We start from the raw sequence: 8,871 nt of genomic DNA, 5'->3' as shown, positions 1-8,871 counted from the left end.
CCCAAGTGCAAAGCTCTACAAGAGCAAGGCACCATCACCATTTATTTTTATGTCCAATAAACCTATCCCATGTTTTTACCTTGCAATTATTTTGCTTATTGTTTTTCAAAGCTTACTTTTGATTTATGATTCACTTAGGCTAGAATAGAACAAGAGCATCAAATTTAGCCTAAAGCAAAGCAAAGCTAGATAGCACCCCTCATGACTAGTGCTAGTGCTAACAAATAAAATTGACTACTCTAGATGGGAATATGTGCAATGAAATGACTTTGAAAACCTTGGAATGATGATTCATTCTATTGAAAGATTTTGAAGGTGAATATGACTTGAGAAGGACTTGGTGAATTTTACGAAAACCGATGGTTGGGTTCGGATGCGATACCATTCCAATTTACAAGTACCCCCACAATACCCGATTATGGGTAGGGCTTAACCGGAAGTTTATGTGTCTTAGTATGGGTTCCCTCTAAACAAGCGTCATCGGGGTTATGCCGAAAGCTGCCTCCACAACAAAAGAAACGACGTTAAAGATGAGGTGAATGTCCGGCCCAAGCCCCGTGCGGCTCCCGAGTTGACAGTCGGTCTTCACCGGGAGGCCAAGCTCATGGGGAGAGGTACCTATACTAGGATATGTAAGTAAAAGGTTATGGTTGATGATCCGCGTATCGAGTTACGATTATTCGGGGTTACCCCGACGGATGTAATCAAAAGTTGTGGCACAAGCGTACAACCTCTCGCAGAGTGTAAACCTATTCGAATAGCCGCATCCACGGTTAAGGACGGTTGGAAAGGCCATACTGTTCCGTCATCGGACCATTTTCAAAAATGTGACATATGACTTGTGATTTTAATTTTTGAAAGGTGAATGGTGGATTTGAATTGCAATCACAACCAATGTTGTGGGAATGACACTAATGTTCCCACTTGAGTTAGTCTAGTGATTCAAGCATCTTTACTCAAATGTTTATGAAATAAACTTGGCTTTATGCAAAAGAAACCTAGAGCTTAGTATCCCCTTACTAGAATTGATAGTTCTTACACTAGTATTAGTTTGCGAGTACTTTAAAGTACTCATGGCTTTGTCCCTGGCTATTCAAATGGCCAGACTTTGAAGGAGAACAGCAGTACAAGGAACATGGACATCAGGACGTCTACGACAACTAGGACCGCTCCTGACGTCAAGCGTTGGCCTGTGGACTATAGAGTCCCCTTCTATCTACGCTTCCGCTATGTATTTGTGATGTGTGTTGAAACAATAGTTCAACTATTATTGTAATATTGGATCATGTGATCTATCTTTGTAAGACGATTATGTGTTGTAATGAATGATGACTTGTGATATTCAACTGTTATGTCTCGCAACAACAATATTCCTGGGATTGCGATGTATGGCATAACAGGCACCTGGACTTAAAAATCCGGGTGTTGACAAGTTGGTATCAGAGCCATTGTTTGACCTTAGGAGACCCTAGTTAGAATGGACGTCCGAAAAACTTAGTTTCAAAACCAATGAAGTGAATATTTATGAAAACTTATTCTCACTCTTATCCTTGAAATCTTTTCAAAAGGAGAAGTCCATGCTCTACTTTTCCTTGAAATTCTACCTAAAATTTTGCACACTTGATCACTTTAGTAGAACTCACACCTACGCAAGAGTTTGTATCAGATCCCCTTGTATCGTAGAGCGATGAATGGTTCTTAAAACCAACGGTGTGTTAGCTTTGTAATGTGTGATGTTTGGTATGAATGAAAAAGTGTTGTTGGTTGTACCCCTCAACACTACTCAAGTTTGGAACTTTTCAAATTTTATCTCAAACAAACCATAGAAATTCCCCCCTTATCTTATGATCTACCTCATTGTTCAGATGGCCCCTCCTACCCGCAACAACCCCCGTGCCCAAGCCAACCAGATGCACATTAAGCACACCAAGATGACTAACACCATCAACATCCTTGCAATGGAGCGCAAGGCACTTCGTCATCAGCACGCCAAGAAGGACCACCTCATTGCTCGTCTCCGCGTAAGGATAGCAACCCTGGAGCAGCTCATCCCAATACCCAACCATGCCCCCGGAGACAAGCCCACCGTAACTTGCTATGAATGTGGTGTTACTGGTCATTACTCTAATAAGTGCCCGATGAAAGCCGCCAACAACGCCCCGAGGACTGGAAGCAATGTTGTACCCATTGCCCAAAAGGACAAGTCAACGGTAACCTGCTATGAATGTGGAACTGTGGGTCATTACTCCAATGAATGCCCCAAGAAGCTTGCCAAGATTGCTGCCAACACCACTGCACCTGCCCAACAGCAGCGTCATTTTGCAGCTGGAAGGAAGTTTGCCCCAAACTACCCGAACAACCGCAACGGTCGTTACTACCGCATGAATGCCACAGAAGCACCAGAAGCACCTCAGGCCCTGCCAAGTATGTTTTCCTGATAAAGCAACTGCTCAATCTTTCTTAGGAACCTAACTTTTCTTAAAATCTCGGGACGAGATTTGTTTAAGGGGGAAGGGTTTGTAACATCCCAAAAATTTCAAAACAAACAAAATGAATTTCCCTAGTTCCAAATTTTGGAACCAACAAAAACTTTTATTAAATTAAGTTGATCCATAGAGATCTTGTTTAATTATTGTGCTATTGCCATGATTGCTTGTTTAAATTAGTTTTTGAAATAATCTTAAACCCTAAACCTCACATTCCTTTTTACCATCCAAGTTAAAATAAAATAAAAAGAATTCAAATAAGAAAAAGGCATATGTGCCTATGGCTATTTTTATAAAACTTTACCCTAGACCTTTCCACTTTATTTAGAGGTTTGGAAAACCTTTATAAACCTTATATAGTACTTCTCAAAACCAATCCAAAGTGAAACAAAAGATTTTAAAAAGAAAGTAATAATGCCATAGAGGCATATGAGAGTAAAATGCAAATTAGTGAATTTGAGAAGCTTGACCCTAGGACTTGTTGTGAATGGTTGGATCACTCCTATATACCATTTCAACACTCAACAACACCATTTGGGTCAAGCCAAGTCAAATTAAAATTTAAATGCAACATATGCATAGAGGCATATGTGACACATAGCCATTTCACAAAATTTTGCCCTATGACTTTAAACCTTGACCAAATGATGTGAAACCTTCTCCAAACCTAATATAACCCTAAATTAACCCTAACCCATTCCCAATTAAAGCAAGGTGAACAATTTACAAAAATAATAAAATTTGACACATCATCTCTTATGTGTTATGGCCATTTTTGCAAATCTTTGAACAAGACCTTTTGAAATGGATTCAATGGTTGGGAAATGTTTCTAAACTAATAAGAATCACATTAGAGTCAACAAAAGTCAAATTAAATGGAGAGAAATTAAATAGGGAGAAAATCCCAATTTCACTCACATACACATAAGGCCAATTTTGCAAATCTTCACCAAAGGCCACCATTGCTTGATCTATTGTTTGTAAAACTCTTATATATGATAAACAAACACAATTGCATCAAAGAAACCAAAATCAAACCAAAGCAAATCTCAAAACCTTCACACATATGATAATGGTCATATGTGTCACTTTATAAAATCTTCACCCACTTTGAGCCCTTCTGGTTTTGACTTTTCTTCAACCAACCTTGACCAACCATTTCCATGTCATCCAAGACCTCATCAAGGTGAACAACTTTTGTGTTGACCACTTTGACCAGATCGTTGACCATTGCTCAAAATAGTCAAGCCAAGATGCTATGTTGAAACAAATTCTAGATTCCCTCAAATTTTAGATTTTTCACAAATCCTTTCCAAATCTCAAACAAATGCCACACATTGCTGCACAACATCTTTTAGAACCCATCCATCACAAAAATTGGTCAAAAGTCATCACACATGAGACCTTGTTAAATAATAAAAATGATGCCATAGAGGTACAACCACTATTCCACCCACTCTCCTATCACCTCACCTCTCTCTCCCTTGTGCTCATCCACACTACCTGGTGCCCAAACCCACCTAGCATGACCTCACCAAGTACATGGTCACCTCCCATCACCACCATGCCCAAGAATCTTGTCTTATGTCACATATACTTTGACAAATATTAGATGTACATGCTCTAGACCCCTCTCCACTTGTTCACCTTGTCAATTCACCCGGACTCACCCCACTTGACCAAGCCATGGACCCAGGGATAAAGATTTTGCACAAAAAATGCCAAGACATGACCATGCCACTCCAAATGACATCACATGCCAACCCTTGTCCTCCTCCCTCTCTAGTCACCCTCACCTTGTCAAATAAGCTTCCCTCACCTCACTGACCCCCACCATGCCAAGGTTGAGCTCAGGAGAAGCATAGCATAGCCCATGCCATCACCATGCCACCCACTTGGTCACCACCATGCACCCACCTGCCCTGGCCATTTTCCCTCTCTCTCACCTTGTCACACACCTCACTCTTGACCCATTACCACTGCTAGACATCACCATAGGACCAGGAGAGCAAGTGGTGGACTAAAATCGTCCATGCCAAGTACTTGGTCACCAACCCGTGGACACCTCCCTCTCCTCGCATGCACACCGCGTTCCAACGACGTCACCCTGCGCCACCGCGCTCCCTCTCGGTCCCGCTCCACTGCCGGACACGGCCGTTGGCCCGCGCGCGCCCCGGGACGACGCCACGACGCGACGTCCTTGAAGGACGCCGACGTCGGCATTGACCCCGTGCGCCCCGCACACGACGCCATCAACCGCGCCACTACTCACGCGTCATCACCTACCCATGAGCTCACCGCCCGACGCAGCGGCAAGTGCCGGAGACGCCCGTGCCCGCCGTGCACCGTGACGTCGCCGCCATGCCGGTCCACGTCGCGCCCCGCTCCTCCAGCCGCTATATAAACTCCCCCGCGCCTCTGGACTTCACCACACCATCCCACAAGCATCCTCCCCTCCCTCCTAGCACCGCTCCTCTCCCCTCTTTACCTCTCCACCGGCGCCAAAGCTCGCCGGCCACCGGCGGCCACCACCAAAAGCCGCCCAGATTTTTGCCACCATAGCCTCCAACACCTATACCAAAGTTGTAGCCCTTGGAAACACCTTTCCAACGCAACAAACCACGCCTCAATCCGAGCTCCGAGGTGAAAGTTAGAGCCCCCGCAAGGTTGCGAGATCGCGAGGTACACGACGAACCAGCCCCGTCTGGATCTTGATCCGACGCCCTGTGCGCCCGCGCGTCGGCCACGTGCATGCGCCATGCACGCACGGCCCGGGCAGCAGCCGGGCCGGCCCACCTTCTTCCCGCCCCCGTTTGAATTCAAATTTTGTTTAATTCTTTTTCATCTGAAATTGCTATCGGATGCTTTGCTAGAAATCTAATAACTCCAAATATACTTGGCCAAATTTTAGCAAATTTTATATATTTGGAAAGCTTAGGATTTTATCTACACAATGCCACTGGATTCGAACCACTAGATCTATTATAGAATTAAAGTAGCAAAATAAACAAGTCAGGGACTTTTGTGACTTAGAATAATTATTAAAAATCAACCAAAAATGCATTTTGAGGTAATTCCAACTCCTCATAATTCACATTTCACTTGCTACTAATTGTATTATGTAAAAATATGCTATGTGTTCTGTATATGATCATGGGCTAGAAGCAGAATATTGGCTATGTAGTCAATACTAGCCCATTTAAACTATTTCAAATTTTAGGAATTTAAATCTATGAGGTATAGCACCTCATTTAAATCATTCTCACAAGTGATATGAAGTAATGTGATTGACCTTTAACATGCTTAGTTCTCATACTTGACTCACTTTGTAGAATATTAAATCAACATAGTATTTAAATTGCAAAGGTTATTTAAAACACATGAGATGATGAATCTCATTTAAATCACTTTTCTCAAATACTAAGTGTGAAGTGTTGACCTTGGTCAACATGGAGCATCCATAGTTATTTGAGAAGATTAAATCTTAAGAAGATTCAATGAGAGGAAATTATTTCTCCAAACAACTAAAGAGAAACCCTAATTTCAACTTTCAATGAGAGGAAATTATTTTTCCTAATATTAAATAAGGAAACCCTAGAATAATTGTGTGGATAAATGTTAAGTAATGATGCTAGATAAATTGTGTGAGCCAATAAGGCTAATTAGGATCTACTTAAGTATTGTTTGGTGATTGTATACCTCGTATTCGTATTTATAGACGCTAGTGCCGAAGGCTACGAAGGGGACGACGAGAACATCTACGAAGAAGAAGGAGGAACATTTTGATCAATACACCAACCAAGGCAAGCTAACACTCTTGCAAAGTCCCAAGTGCAAAGCTCTACAAGAGCAAGGCACCATCACCATTTATTTTTATGTCCAATAAACCTATCCCATGTTTTTACCTTGCAATTATTTTGCTTATTGTTTTTCAAAGCTTACTTTTGATTTATGATTCACTTAGGCTAGAATAGAACAAGAGCATCAAATTTAGCCTAAAGCAAACAAAGCTAGATAGCACCCCTCATGACTAGTGCTAGTGCTAACAAATAAAATTGACTACTCTAGATGGGAATATGTGCAATGAAATGACTTTGAAAACCTTGGAATGATGATTCATTCTATTGAAAGATTTTGAAGGTGAATATGACTTGAGAAGGACTTGGTGAATTTTACGAAAACCGATGGTTGGGTTCGGATGCGATACCATTCCAATTTACAAGTACCCCCACAATACCCGATTATGGGTAGGGCTTAACCGGAAGTTTATGTGTCTTAGTATGGGTTCCCTCTAAACAAGCGTCATCGGGGTTATGCCGAAAGCTGCCTCCACAACAAAAGAAACGACGTTAAAGATGAGGTGAATGTCCGGCCCAAGCCTCGTGCAGTTCCCAGAGTTGACGGTCGGTCTTCACCTGGGAGGCCAAGCTCATGGGGAGAGGTACCTATACTAGGATATGTAAGTAAAAGGTTATGGTTGATGATCCGCGTACTGAGTTACGATTATTCGGGGTTACCCCGACGGATGTAATCAAAAGTTGTGGCACAAGCGTACAACCTCTGCAGAGTGTAAACCTATTCGAATAGCCGCGTCCACGGTTAAGGACGGTTGGAAAGGCCATACTTGTTCCGTCATCGGACCATTTTCAAAAATGTGACATATGACTTGTGATTTTAACTTTTGAAAGGTGAATGGTGAATTTGACTTGAATTACAACAAAGGTTGTGGGAATGACACTAATGTTCCCACTTGAGTTAGTCTAGCGATTCGAAAGCGTCTTGATTTCAAATACTTGTGAACTAAAATTGGCTTTATGCAAATAGAAACTAGAGCTTAGCACCCCCTTACCAGAAATGTTCGTACTTACATTAGTATTAGTTTGCGAGTACTTTAAAGTACTCATGGCTTTGTCCCTGGCTATTCAAATGGCCAGACTATGAAGGAGAACAGCAGTACGAGGAAGATGGACAGCAGGACGTCTACGACAACTAGGACCGCTCCTGACGTCAAGCGTTGGCCTGTGGACTATAGAGTCCCCTTCTATCTACGCTTCCGCTATGTATTTGTGATGTGTGTTGAAACAATAGTTCAACTATTATTGTAATATTGGATCATGTGATCTATCTTTGTAAGACGATTATGTGTTGTAATGAATGATGACTTATGATACTCAACTGTTATGTCTCGCAACAACAATATTCCTGGGATTGCGATGTATGGCATAGCAGGCACCTGGACTTAAAAATCCGGGTGTTGACATGCGTACAGCAGCAAGTTTTCCCTCAGTAAGAAACCAAGGTTATCGAACCAGTAGGAGTCAAGGAACACGTGAAGGTTGTTGGTGATGGAATGTAGTGCGGCGCAACACCAGGGATTCCGGCGCCAACGTGGAACCTGCATAACACAATCAAAGTACTTTGCCCCAACGTAACAGTGAGGTTGTCAATCTCACCGGCTTGCTGTAAATAAAGAATTAAATGTATAGTGTGGAAGATGATGTTTGTTTGCGAACAACAGTAAAGAACAGAGTTTGCAGTAGATTTTATTTCAGATGTAAAGAATGGACCGGGGTCCACAGTTCACTAGTGGTGTCTCTCCCATCAGGTAAATAGCATGTTGGATGAACAAATTATCGTTGGGCAATTGACAAATAGAGAGGGCATAACAATGCACATACATATCACGATGACTACTATGAGAGTTAATCAGGGCATTACGACAAGGTACATAGACTGCTATCCAGCATGCATCTATGCCTAAAAAGTCCACCTTCAGGTTATCATCCGAACCCCTTCCAGTATTAAGTTGCAAACAACAGACAATTGCATTAAGTATGGTGTGTAATGTAATCAACACAAATATCCTTAGACAAAGCATTGATGTTTTATCCCTAGTGGCAACAAGACATCCACAACCTTAGAACTTTCCGTCATCGTCCTGCATTCAATGGAGGCATGAACCCACTATCGAGCATAAATACTCCCTCTTGGAGTTACAAGTATCAACTTGGCCAGAGCCTCTACTAGCAACGGAGAGTATGCAAGAACATAAACAACACATATATGATAGATTGATAATCAACTTGACATAGTATTCCATATTCATCGGATCCCAACAAACACAACATGTAGCATTACAAATAGATGATCTTGATCATGATAGGCAGCTCACAAGATCTAACATGATAGCACAATGAGGAGAAGACAACCATCTAGCTACTGCTATGGACCCATAGTCCAGGGGTGAACTACTCACACATCAATCCGGAGGCGATCATGGTGATGAAGAGTCCTCCGGGAGATGATTCCCCTCTCCGGCAGGGTGCCGGAGGCGATCTCCTGAATCCCCCGAGATGGGATTGGCGGCGGCGGCATCTCTGGAAGG

The sequence above is a fragment of the Lolium rigidum genome, chromosome 3 (assembly GCF_022539505.1).
Source record: "Lolium rigidum isolate FL_2022 chromosome 3, APGP_CSIRO_Lrig_0.1, whole genome shotgun sequence".
Classification (NCBI taxonomy): Eukaryota; Viridiplantae; Streptophyta; class Magnoliopsida; order Poales; family Poaceae; genus Lolium; species Lolium rigidum.
This window is presented reverse-complemented; position numbering follows the sequence as displayed.